The 14527-nt window shown below is 45.4% G+C and overlaps 1 protein-coding gene across 2 annotated transcripts in view; it reads right to left on the bottom strand.

Annotated features, from left to right (window-relative positions):
* The window catches only part of arnt2 (aryl-hydrocarbon receptor nuclear translocator 2), a 152492-nt gene that overhangs the window by 73924 nt on the left and 64041 nt on the right, over nucleotides 1-14527 (bottom strand). The gene's annotated exons all lie outside the window — the stretch shown is intronic.

Here is a 14527-nt window from a genome sequence, read left to right on the forward strand (position 1 = left end):
ACACGAATGTCTAATTTTGGACAATTTTGCGCCCCGAACAAAATCTATCTCCTCCTAAAGCGTAAATGCCAGGGCTTCCAAACTTTCACACATTACTCTCCCAACTGTGCTGATTAAAAGTTGTTCAAGGTTAATATACTACGCGCTCGGTTTGGATTTTATGAGCCGTCAAAGTGGGGGAGACACTTTTCGCCTTACAATGGAAGTCTATGGGGAGAGCGTGTCCTCTCAGGGTACATACTCTCAAACAAATGCTTCTCACATCTACACCATACATTCCACAGCTTTTAAAAACACACCACTGTATTCCTGACAAAAATCCCTACAAAAATATGGTATTTTGTGTGACTTTTGACCAACGTATGCCGACTTATTCACCTTTTACACACTACATTTCTCTGAATCCTCCACTCTCTCCACTCTAGCACAGATCAGACACAGTGCAGCGGGGGAGGGGTTCTTAAAGGGCCAGCTGGCAGCTCTGCTCTCAGCTCTGCTCTCAGCTCTGACAGAGATGGCAGAGAGCGAGCAGAGAAGGGAGGGGCTCTTAAAGGGCCGGCTCTCAGCTCTGCACTCACACTGTGCAGCGCACTGAGGCTCGTATCTCCTCAACTACAAGGCCTAGGGATTTGCCGATTACACCGTTGGATTGGGGCCGGTGTCAAGGACGCGGCCGTAGGCCGCGCGGGGGCTCAGGCCCTAACAACGCTGCTTGCAGCTTTAATTAGGGCCTGAGCCAGAAGGTACTTCTGGCGAAGACCCTATTATGTTTGCTCGGCAGAGCAACACATTAGCAGCACTAAAAACACTAAAAACACACACTAAACAGTGTCCCAGGCCCCCCCAACACCCATGAGGCAACTGGGCCAGACGGCCCGGAGCCAGTTTTCACATACACACCCATTCAAAACCTGGTATTATACTGTTCTTGCTCTCAATGAGTGCGCGCTATATGCGCATAATGCGCATAACGCGCATAATCTAATTTGACCCCCTGAACATGCATGAAATTCGCTGAAATTTGGCACAATCGTTCGGTATGTCTCAACATTCACTAATCAAAAACAAAAACGCCACTAAAGTCTATAGCGCCACCTAGGGAGCCACACAAAAAAAAGATAATTTTTTTTAATTTCGCGCGCTATAACTCCTCACACAAAACTCCCACAGACATGGGACCAACACCGTTGGACTCGTCTCATCAAGACGAACAATTCTTACACTCTGACCCCTCACCTATCTCCAACAGAATGTCCACAAATTGGACAAAACTGTCAAAATCAGGACTTTTTTTACTCCCCGAACAAAATCTATCTCCTCCTAAACCGTAAATGCCAGGGCTTCCAAACTTTCACACATTACTCTCCCAACTGTGCTGATTAAAAGTTCAGTAAGAATAATATACTACGCGCTCGGTTTGGATTTTATAAGCTCTCAAAGTGGGGGAGACACGTTTCACGCTTACAATGGAAGTCTATGGGGGGAGCGTGTCCTCTCAGGGTACATACTCTCAAACAAATGCTTCTCACGTCTATACCATATATCGCACAGCTTTTAAAAACATATCACTGTATTCCTGACAAAAATCCCTACAAAAATATGGTATTTTGTGTTACTTTTGACCAACGTAGGCCGAGTTATTCAGCTTTTACACACTACATTTCTTTTAATCCTCCACTCTCTCCACTCTAGCACAGATCAAAGAAAGTGCAGCGGGGGAGGGGTTTTTAATGAGCCAGCTGGCAGCTCTGCTCTCAGCTCTGCTCTCAGCTCTGACAGACATGGCAGAGATTTGTTTACTGTAGTCATGGAAACCAGAATTGTAGCTTCTCTGCCCTCATGTACATACTCTCAAACAAACACTTGTCGCTTCTAAATTAAAACACTCACACATTCAAAAAGCACACCATTGAATTCCTGAGAAAAAACTCTACGCACTGATGTCTTTACATTCCACTTTTGACCCATATATGCAGAGTTATGACTGTGTTTCACAGTTAAACTGCCAAATCCTCCTCTGCTCTCCACTCTGACACAGATGGCAGAGAGCGAGCAGAGAAGGGAGGGGCTCTTAAAGGGCCGGCTCTCAGCTCTGCACTCACACTGTGCAGCGCACTGAGGCTCATATCTCCTAAACTACAAGGCCTAGGGATTTGCCGATTACACCGTTGGATTCGGGCCGGTGTCAAGGACGCGGCCGTAGGCCGCGCGGGGGCTCAGGCCCTAACAACGCTGCTTGCAGCTTTAATTAGGGCCTGAGCCAGAAGGTACTTCTGGGCGAAGACCCTATTATGTTTCGAAGTCAGAGAGACACGAAGTCAGCGCTAAAAGCAGTAAAAATACACACTTAGGAGCATCACAGGCCTCTAAAAACATCACAGGGGGGTCCGGGGGGGGACGGGGGGTGAGGTCCCCCATTGAAACCAATGGTGGCAAAAATTATATCTGAAATTGCTCCGTTTTATTAGGGCCTGAGCCAGAAGGTACTTCTGGGCGAAGACCCTATTATGTTTCGAAGTCAGAGAGACACGAAGTCAGCGCTAAAAGCAGTAAAAACACACACTTAGGAGGATCACAGGCCTCTAAAAACATCACAGGAGGGTCCGGGGGGGGACGGGGGGTGAGGTCCCCCATTGAAACCAATGGTGGCAAAAATTATATCTGAAATTGCTTCGTTTTTAGGGCCTGAGCCAGAAGGTACTTCTGGGCGAAGACCCTATTATGTTTCGAAGTCAGAGAGACACGAAGTCAGCGCTAAAAGCAGTAAAAAAACACACTTAGGAGCATCACAGGCCTCTAAAAACATCACAGGGGGGTCCGGGGGGGGACAGGGGGGTGAGGTCCCCCATTGAAACCAATGGTGGCACAAATTGTATCTGAAATTGCTGCGTTTTATTATTATTATTAGGGCCTGAGCCAGAAGGTACTTCTGGGCGAAGACCCTATTATGTTTCGAAGTCAGAGAGACACGAAGTCAGCGCTAAAAGCAGTAAAAACACACACTTAGGAGCATCACAGGCCTCTAAAAACATCACAGGGGGGTCCGGGGGGGGACAGGGGGGTGAGGTCTCCCATTGAAACCAATGGTGGCAAAATTATATCTGAAATTGTTAAGTTTTTTGGGTTATTATTAGGGCCTGAGCCAGAAGGTACTTCTGGCGAAGACCCTATTATGTTTGCTCGGCAGAGCAACACATTAGCAGCACTAAAAACACTAAAAACACACACTAAACAGTGTCCCAGGCCCCCCCAACACCCATTAGGCAACTGGGTCAGACGGCCCGGAGCCAGTTTTCACATACACACCCATTCAAAACCTGGTATTATACTGTTCTTGCTCTCAATGAGTGCGCGCTATATGCGCATAATTCGCATAACGCGCATAATCTAATTTGACCCCCTGAACATGCATGAAATTCGCTGAAATTCGGCACAATCGTTCGGTATGTCTCAACATTCACTAATCAAAAACAAAAACGCCGCAAAAGTCTATAGCGCCACCTAGGGAGCCACACAAAAAAAAGATAATTTTTTTTAATTTCGCGCGCTATAACTCCTCACACAAAACTCCCACAAACATGGGACCAACACCTTTGGACTCGTCTCATCAAGACGAACAATTCTTACACTCTGACCCCTCACCTATCTCCAACAGAATGTCCACAAATTGGACAAAACTGTCAAAATCAGGACTTTTTTTACTCCCCGAACAAAATCTATCTCCTCCTAAACCGTAAATGCCAGGGCTTCCAAACTTTCACACATTACTCTCCCAACTGTGCTGATTAAAAGTTCAGTAAGAATAATATACTACGCGCTCGGTTCCCATTTTATAAGCCGTCAAAGTCGGGGAGACACGTTTCACGCTTACAATGGAAGTCAATGGGGAGGCCGTGTCCTCTCATGGTACATACTCTCGAACAAATGCTTCTCACGTCTATACCATACATCGCACAGCTTTTAAAAACATATCACTGTATTCCTGACAAAAATCCCTACAAAAATATGGTATTTTGTGTTACTTTTGACCAACGTAGGCCGAGTTATTCAGCTTTTACACACTACATTTCTCTTAATCCTCCACTCTCTCCACTCTAGCACAGATCAAAGAAAGTGGAGCGGGGGAGGGGTTCTTAATGGGCCAGCTGGCAGCTCTGCTCTCAGCTCTGCTCTCCACTCTGACAGAGATGGCAGAGAGCGAGCAGAGAAGGGAGGGGCTCTTAAAGGGCCGGCTCTCAGCTCTGCAGTCACACTGTGCAGCGAACTGAGGCTCGTATCTCCTAAACTACAAGGCCTAGGGATTTGCCGATTACACCGTTGGATTCGGGCCGGTGTCAAGGACGCGGCCGTAGGCCGCGCGGGGGCTCAGGCCCTAACAACGCTGCTTGCAGCTTTAATTAGGGCCTGAGCCAGAAGGTACTTCTGGGCGAAGACCCTATTATGTTTCGAAGTCAGAGAGACACGAAGTCAACGCTAAAAGCAGTAAAAACACACACTTAGGAGCATCACAGGCCTCTAAAAACATCACAGGGGGGTCCGGGGGGGGGGACGGGGGGTGAGGTCCCCCATTGAAACCAATGGTGGCAAAAATTTTATCTGAAATTGCAAAGTTTTTTTATTATTATTCTTTCCGGTTCCGCCGCCAAAAAAACCCTTAATTACACCCCCTGAACATGCATGAAATTCGCTGAATTTTTGCACGCATATCCGGTCCGGCGAAAAATTTTATATTTTAAAAAAAAATTTAACGCAAAACTCAACAGCGCCACCTAGCAAGCCAAAAACACGTTTACGTCAATAACTTCCCCGAGGAATGTCCCACAGACATGGGACCAACACCGCTGGATTTGTCTCATCAAGACGAAAAATTCGTACACTCTGACCCCTGACCTAACTCCAACAGGATGTCCACAATTTGGACACAAACGTCCAATTTTTCACCATCGCACCCTCCGAACAAAATCTATCTCCTCCTAAACCGTAAATGGTATCGCTTCCAAACTTTCACACATTACTCTCCCGACTGTGCTGATTAAAAGTTCAGTAAGAATAATATACTACGCGCTCGGTTTGGATTTTATAAGCCGTCAAAGTTGCGACAAAAATTCACGTTATAATGGAAGTCTATGGGGAGAGCGTGTCCTCTCAGGTACATCGTGTCAAACAAATGCTTCTCACGTCTATACCATACATTGCACAGCTTCAGAAAACACACCACTGTATTCCTGACAAAAATCCCTAACAAAATTTGGTATTTTGTGTTACTTTTGACCAACGTATGCCGACTTATTCAGCTTTTACAAACTACATTTCTCTTAATCTTCCGCTCTCTTCACTCTAGCACAGATCAAAGAAAGTGCAGCGGGGGAGGGGTTTTTAATGGGCCAGCTGGCAGCTCTGCTCTCAGCTCTGACAGAGATGGCAGAGATTTGTTTACTGTAGTCATGGAAACCACAATTGGCGTTTCTCTGCCCTCATGTACATACTGTCAAACAAACACTTGTAGCTTCTAAACTAAAACACTCACACCTTCAAAAAACACACCATTGAATTCCTGACAAAAAACTCTACGCACTGATGTCTTTACATTGCACTTTTGACCAACATATGCTGAGGTATGACTGTGTTTCATAGTATAACTGCCAAATCCTCCTCTGCTCTCCACTCTGACACAGATGGCAGAGAGCGAGCAGAGAAGGGAGGGGCTCTTAAAGGGCCGGCTCTCAGCTCTGCAGTCGCACTGTGCAGCGAACTGAGGCTCGTATCTCCGAAACTACAAGGCCTAGGGATTTGCCGATTACACCGTTGGATTCGGGCCGGCGATCCGGCCGCGGTTAGGCGGGGGCTCAGGCCCTAACAACGCTGCTTGCAGCTTTAATTATTCTTTATTTTTCCGCCGCCAATAAATCGCATAATTACACCCCCTAGACATGCATGAAATTCGCTGAAATTTGGCACGCACATCCGGTCTGGCGAAAATTTCGATATTCTGAAAAAATTTTTTGGCAAAACTCTATAGCGCCACCTACAGAGCAAAAAAACTAAAAAAAAAATAGAATCATAATAACTGCTTGCACGAATGTCCCACAGACACGGGACCAACACCGTTGCACTCGTCTCATCAAGACGAACAATTCATACGCTCTGACCTCTCACCTATCTACAACACAATGTCCACAAACTGGACAAAACTGTCAAAAAAAGGAATTTTTTACTCCCCGAACAAAATCTATCTCCTCCTAAACCGTAAATGGCATCGCTTCCAAACTTTCACACATTACTCTCCCAACTGTGCTGATTAAAAGTTCAGTAAGAATAATATACTACGCGCTCGGTTTGGATTTTATAAGCCGTCAAAGTCGGGGAGACACATTTCACGCTTACAATGGAAGTCAATGGGGTGGCCGTGTCCTCTCATGGTACATACTCTCGAACAAACGCTTGTCACGTCTACACTGAAACTCTCACAGCTTCACAAAACACACCACTGGATTCCTCAGAAAAATCTCTACAAAAATATGGAATTATATTCCACTTCCAAGCAACATATGCAGAGTTATTTGCTTTTCACACACTAAAAATGTACACTTTTCAGCTGCTCTCGACTCAGGCACAGATGGCAGAGATTTGTTTACTGTAGTCATGGAAACCACAATTGGAGCTTCTCTGCCCTCATGTACATACTCTCAAACAAACACTTGTAGCTTCTAAACTAAAACACTCACACCTTCAGAAAACACACCATTGAATTCCTGACAAAAAACTCTACGCACTGATGTCTTTACTTTCAACTTTTGACCAACATATAAAGAGTTATGACTGTGTTTATCAGTAAAACTGCCAAATCCTCCTCTGCTCTCCACTCTGACAGAGATGGCAGAGAGCGAGCAGAGAAGGGAGGGGCTCTTAAAGGGCCGGCTCTCAACTCTGCACTCGCGCTGTGCAGCGAACTGAGGCTCGTATCTCCTAAACTACAAGGCCTCGGGATTTGCCGATTACACCGTTGGATTCGGGCCGGCGATCCGGCCGCGGTTAGGCGGGGGCTCAGGCCCTAACAACGCTGCTTGCAGCTTTAATTAGGGCCTGAGCCAGAAGGTACTTCTGGGCGAAGACCCTATTATGTTTCGAAGTCAGAGAGACACGAAGTCAGCGCTAAAAGCAGTAAAAACACACACTTAGGAGCATCACAGGCCTCTAAAAACATCACAGGGGGGTCCGGGGGGGGACGGGGGGTGAGGTCCCCCATTGAAACCAATGGTGGCAAAAATTATATCTGAAATTGCTGCGTTTTAATATTATTATTAGGGCCTGAGCCAGAAGGTACTTCTGGGCGAAGACCCTATTATGTTTCGAAGTCAGAGAGACACGAAGTCAGCGCTAAAAGCAGTAAAAACACACACTTAGGAGGATCACAGGCCTCTAAAAACATCACAGGAGGGTCCGGGGGGGGACGGGGGGTGAGGTCCCCCATTGAAACCTATGGTGGCAAAAATTATATCTGAAATTGCTTCGTTTTTTAGGGCCTGAGCCAGAAGGTACTTCTGGGCGAAGACCCTATTATGTTTCGAAGTCAGAGAGACACGAAGTCAGCGCTAAAAGCAGTAAAAACACACACTTAGGAGCATCACAGGCCTCTAAAAACATCACAGGGGGGTCCGGGGGGGGGACGGGGGGTGAGGTCCCCCATTGAAACCAATGGTGGCAAAAATTTTATCTGAAATTGCAAAGTTTTTTTATTATTAGGGCCTGAGCCAGAAGGTACTTCTGGGCGAAGACCCTATTATGTTTCGAAGTCAGAGAGACACGAAGTCAGCGCTAAAAGCAGTAAAAACACACACTTAGGAACATCACAGGCCTCTAAAAACATCACAGGAGGGTCCGGGGGGGGGACGGGGGGTGAGGTCCCCCATTGAAACCAATGGTGGCAAAAATTTTATCTGAAATTGCTCCGTTTTATTATTAGGGCCTGAGCCAGAAGGTACTTCTGGCGAAGACCCTATTATGTTTGCTCGGCAGAGCAACACATTAGCAGCACTAAAAACACTAAAAACACACACTAAACAGTGTCCCAGGCCCCCCCAACACCCATGAGGCAACTGGGTCAGACGGCCCGGAGCCAGTTTTCACATACACACCCATTCAAAACCTGGTATTATACTGTTCTTGCTCTCAATGAGTGCGCGCTATATGCGCATAATGCGCATAACGCGCATAATCTAATTTGACCCCCTGAACATGCATGAAATTCGCTGAAATTTGGCACAATCGTTCGGTATGTCTCAACATTCACTAATCAAAAACAAAAACGCCACTAAAGTCTATAGCGCCACCTAGGGAGCCACACAAAAAAAAGATAATTTTTTTTAATTTCGCGCGCTATAACTCCACACACAAAACTCCCACAGACATGGGACCAACACCGTTGGACTCGTCTCATCAAGACGAACAATTCTTACACTCTGACCCCTCACCTATCTCCAACAGAATGTCCACAAATTGGACAAAACTGTCAAAATCAGGACTTTTTTTACTCCCCGAACAAAATCTATCTCCTCCTAAACCGTAAATGCCAGGGCTTCCAAACTTTCACACATTACTCTCCCAACTGTGCTGATTAAAAGTTCAGTAAGAATAATATACTACGCGCTCGGTTTGGATTTTATAAGCTCTCAAAGTGGGGGAGACACGTTTCACGCTTACAATGGAAGTCTATGGGGGGAGCGTGTCCTCTCAGGGTACATACTCTCAAACAAATGCTTCTCACGTCTATACCATACATCGCACAGCTTTTAAAAACATATCACTGTATTCCTGACAAAAATCCCTACAAAAATATGGTATTTTGTGTTACTTTTGACCAACGTAGGCCGAGTTATTCAGCTTTTACACACTACATTTCTTTTAATCCTCCACTCTCTCCACTCTAGCACAGATCAAAGAAAGTGCAGCGGGGGAGGGGTTTTTAATGAGCCAGCTGGCAGCTCTGCTCTCAGCTCTGCTCTCAGCTCTGACAGAGATGGCAGAGATTTGTTTACTGTAGTCATGGAAACCAGAATTGGAGCTTCTCTACCCTCATGTACATACTCTCAAACAAACACTTGTCGCTTCTAAATTAAAACACTCACACATTCAAAAAGCACACCATTGAATTCCTGAGAAAAAACTCTACGCACTGATGTCTTTACATTCCACTTTTGACCCATATATGCAGAGTTATGACTGTGTTTCACAGTTAAACTGCCAAATCCTCCTCTGCTCTCCACTCTGACACAGACAGCAGAGAGCGAGCAGAGAAGGGAGGGGCTCTTAAAGGGCCGGCTCTCAGCTCTGCAGTCACACTGTGCAGCGCACTGAGGCTCATATCTCCTAAACTACAAGGCCTAGGGATTTGCCGATTACACCGTTGGATTGGGGCCGGTGTCAAGGACGCGGCCGTAGGCCGCGCGGGGGCTCAGGCCCTAACAACGCTGCTTGCAGCTTTAATTATTATTCTTTCTTTTTCCGCCGCCGCCACTTTAACGCTTAATTTGACCCCCTGAACATGCATGAAATTCGCTGAAATTTTGCACACACGTCCGGTCTGGCAAAAAATTTTAGATTTAAAAAAAAAATTTCGCAAAAACTCAATAGCGCCACCTAGGGAGCCAAAAAACTCGCAAAAAATTGGGAGCCCTATAACTGCTAACACGAATGTCCCACAGACATGAGACCAACACCGTTGCACTCGTCTCATCAAGACGAACAATTCTTACACTCTGACCTCTCACCTATCTACAACACAATGTCCACAAATTGGACAAAACTGTCAAAATTTAGACTTTTTTTACTCCCGAACAAAATCTATCTCCTCCTAAACCGTAAATGGCATCGCTTCCAAACTTTCACACATTACTCTCCCAACTGTGCTGATTAAAAGTTCAGTAAGAATAATATACTACGCGCTCGGTTTGGATTTTATAAGCCGTCAAAGTCGGGGAGACACATTTCACGCTTACAATGGAAGTCAATGGGGTGGCCGTGTCCTCTCATTGTACATACTCTCGAAAAAACGCTTGTCACGTCTACACTGAAACTCTCACAGCTTCACAAAACACACCACTGGATTCCTCAGAAAAATCTCTACAAAAATATGGAATTATATTCCACTTCCAAGCAACAAATGCAGAGTTATTTGCTTTTCACACACTAAAAATGTGCATTTTTTAGCTGCTCTCCACTCAGGCACAGATGGCAGAGATTTGTTTACTGTAGTCATGGAAACCACAATTGGAGGTTCTCTGCCCTCATGTACATACTCTCAAACAAACACTTGTAGCTTCTAAACTAAAACACTCACACCTTCAAAAAGCACACCATTGAATTCCTGACAAAAAACTCTACGCACTGATGTCTTTACATTCCACTTTTGACCAACATATGCAGAGTTATGACTGTGTTTGTCAGTAAAACTGCCAAATCCTCCTCTGCTCTCCACTCTGACACAGATGGCAGAGAGCGAGCAGAGAAGGGAGGGGCTCTTAAAGGGCCGGCTCTCAGCTCTGCAGTCACACTGTGCAGCGAACTGAGGCTCGTATCTCCTAAACTACAAGGCCTAGGGATTTGCCGATTACACCGTTGGATTGGGGCCGGCGATCCGGCCGCGGTTAGGCGGGGGCTCAGGCCCTAACAACGCTGCTTGCAGCTTTAATTATTCTTTCTTTCTTCTCCCGCCACTTTGACGCTTAATATGACCCCCTGAACATGCATGAAATTCGCTGAAATTTGGTACGCACGTCGGTTCTGGCGAAAAATTCGATATTTAAAAAAAAAAAATTGCAATAACTCTATAGCGCCACCTAGGGAGGCAAAAAACCAATTCTAAAAAATTGGACCGCTATAACTTCTTGCACGAATGTCCCACACACACGGGACCAACACCGTTGCACTCGTCTCATCAAGACAAAAAATTCATACACTCTGACCTCTGACCTATCTACAACAGAATGTCCACAAATTGGACACAACTGTCCAAAAACCAACTTTTTTTACTCCCCGAACAAAATCTATCTCCTCCTAAACCGTAAATGGCATCGCTTCCAAACTTTCACACATTACTCTCCCAACTGTGCTGATTAAAAGTTGCGTAAGAATTATATACTACGCGCTCGGTTTGGATTTTATAAGCCGTCAAAGTCAGGGAGACACGTTTTACGTTATAATGGAAGCCAATGGGGAGGCCGTGTCCTATTATGGTACAAACTCTCGAACAAACGCTACTCACGTCCACACTGAAAGTCACACAGCTTAACAAAACACACCAATGGATTCCTCAGAAAAATCCCTACACAAATATGGTATTATATTGCAGTTTGAAGCAACAAATGCTGAGTTATTTGACTTTCACACACTAAAAATGTGCATTTCTCAGCTGCTCTCCACTCTAGCACAGATGGCAGAGATTTGTTTACTGTAGTCATGGAAACCAGAATTGGAGCTTCTCTGCCCTCATGTACATACTCTCAAACAAACACTTGTAGCTTCTAAACTAAAACACTCACACCTTCAGAAAACACACCATTGAATTCCTGACAAAAAACCCTACGCACTGATGTCTTTACATTCAACTTTTGACCAACATATGCTGAGTTATGACTGTATTTGTCAGTAAAACTGCCAAATCATCCTCTGCTCTCCACTCTGACACAGATGGCAGAGAGCGAGCAGAGAAGGGAGGGGCTCTTAAATGGCCGGCTCTCAGCTCTGCACTCACACTGTGCAGCACACTGAGGCTCGTATCTCCTAAACTACAAGGCCTAGGGATTTGCCGATTACACCGTTGGATTCGGGCCGGTGTCAAGGACGCGGCCGTAGGCCGCGCGGGGGCTCAGGCCCTAACAACGCTGCTTGCAGCTTTAATTCTTTCTTTTTTCCGCTTTTCAAACGCTTATTTGACCCCCTGAACATGCATGAAATTCGCTGAATTTTTGCACGCACGTCCGTTTTTGTAAAAATTTTCATATTTAAAAAAAAAATTTCACGCAAAACTCAACAGCGCCACCTAGCAAGCCAAAAACACGTTTACGTCAATAACTTCCCCGAGGAATGTCCCAAAGACATGGGACCAACACCGCTGGATTCGTCTCATCAAGACGAAAAATTCGTACACTCTTACCCCTGACCTAACTCCAACAGGATGTCCACAATTTGGACACAAACGTCAAATTTTTCACCATCGCACCCTCCGAACAAAATCTATCTCCTCCTAAACCGTAAATGGCATCGCTTCCAAACTTTCACACATTACTCTCCCGACTGTGCTGATTAAAAGTTCAGTAAGAATTTTATATGAATCGCTCGGTTTCCGTTTTATAAGCCGTCAAAGTTGCGACAAAAATTCACATTACAATGGAAGTCAATGGGGTGGCCGTGTCCTCTCATTGTACATACTCTCGAACAAACGCTTGGCACGTCTACACTGAAACTCTCACAGCTTCACAAAACACACCACTGGATTCCTCAGAAAAATCTCTACAAAAATATGGAATTATATTCCACTTCCAAGAAACAAATGCAGAGTTATTTTCTTTTCACACACTAAAAATGTAAATTTTTCAGCTGCTCTCCACTCAGGCACAGATAGCAGAGATTTGTTTACTGTAGTCATGGAAACCACAATTGGAGGGTCTCTGCCCTCATGTACATACTCTCAAACAAACACTTGTAACTTCTACACTAAAACACTCACACCTTCAGAAAACACACCATTGAATTCCTGAGAAAAAACTCTACGCACTGATGTCTTTACATTCCACTTTTGACCCACATATGCTGAGTTATGACTGTGTTTGTCAGTAAAACTGCCAAATCCTCCTCTGCTCTCCACTCTGACACAGATGGCAGAGAGCGAGCAGAGAAGGGAGGGGCTCTTAAAGGGCCGGCTCTCAGATCTGCACTCACACTGTGCAGCGCACTGAGGCTGGTATCTCCTAAACTACAAGGCCTAGGGATTTGCCGATTACACCGTTGGATTGGGGCCGGCGATCCGGCCGCGGTTAGGCGGGGGCTCAGGCCCTAACAACGCTGCTTGCAGCTTTAATTATTAGGGCCTGAGCCAGAAGGTACTTCTGGGCGAAGACCCTATTATGTTTCGAAGTCAGAGAGACACGAAGTCAGCGCTAAAAGCAGTAAAAACACACACTTAGGAGGATCACAGGCCTCTAAAAACATCACAGGGGGGTCCGGGGGGGAGAGGGGGGTGAGGTCTCCCATTGAAACCAATGGTGGCAAAATTATATCTGAAATTGCTTCGTTTTTTTCTTCCGATTATTCTTTCTTTCTTCCGTCGCCACTTTGACGCTTAATTTGACCCCCTGAACATGCATGAAATTCGCTGAATTTTTGCACGCAAGTCCGGTCTGGCGAAAAATTTTATATTTTAAAAAAAAATTTCGCAAAAACTCAATAGCGCCACCTAGGGAGCAAAAAAACTAAAAAAAAATTGGGAGCGCTATAACTGCTTGCACGAATGTCCCACAGACATGGGACCAACACCGTTGGAATCGTCTCATTAAGACGAAAAATTCATACGCTCTGACCTCTCACCTATCTACAACACAATGTCCACAAATTGGACAAAACTGTCAAAATGAGGACTTTTGCTCCTCCCCGAACAAAATCTATCTCCTCCTAAACCGTAAATGGCATCGCTTCCAAACTTTCACACATTACTCTCCCAACTGTGCTGATTAAAAGTTCAGTAAGAATAATATACTACGCGCTCGGTTTGGATTTTATAAGCCGTCAAAGTCGGGGAGACACGTTTCACGCTTACAATGGAAGTCAATGGGGTGGCCGTGTCCTCTCATGGTACATACTCTCAAACATATGCTTCTCACGTCTAAACTAAAACTCTCACAGCTTCACAAAACACACCACTGGATTCCTCAGAAAAATCCCTACAAAAATATGGTATTACATTGCACTTCCAAGTAACATATGCAGAGTTATTTGCTTTTCACACACTAAAAATGTGCATTTTTCAGCTGCTCTCCACTCTAGCACAGATGGCAGAGATTTGTTTACTGTAGTCATGGAAACCACAATTGGAGGGTCTCTGCCCTCATGTACATACTCTCAAACAAACACTTGTAGCTTCTAAACTAAAAGACTCACACCTTCAGAAAACACACCATTGAATTGCTGAGAAAAAACTCTACGCACTGATGTCTTTACATTCAACTTTTGACCAACATATGCTGAGTTATGACTGGTTTTCACAGTAAAACTGCCAAATCCTCCTCTGCTCTCCACTCTGACACAGATGGCAGAGAGCGAGCAGAGAAGGGAGGGGCTCTTAAAGGGCCGGCTCTCAACTCTGCACTCGCACTGTGCAGCGAACTGAGGCTCGTATCTCCTAAACTACAAGGCCTAGGGATTTGCCGATTACACCGTTGGATTGGGGCCGGCGATCCGGCCGCGGTTAGGCGGGGGCTCAGGCCCTAACAACGCTGCTTGCAGCTTTAATTAGGGCCTGAGCCAGAAGGTACTT

This window comes from Aulostomus chinensis, chromosome 2, assembly GCF_037954235.1.
Source record: "Aulostomus chinensis isolate RoL2024-O1b breed Wild chromosome 2, RoL_Achi_v1.0, whole genome shotgun sequence".
Taxonomy (NCBI): domain Eukaryota; kingdom Metazoa; phylum Chordata; class Actinopteri; order Syngnathiformes; family Aulostomidae; genus Aulostomus; species Aulostomus chinensis.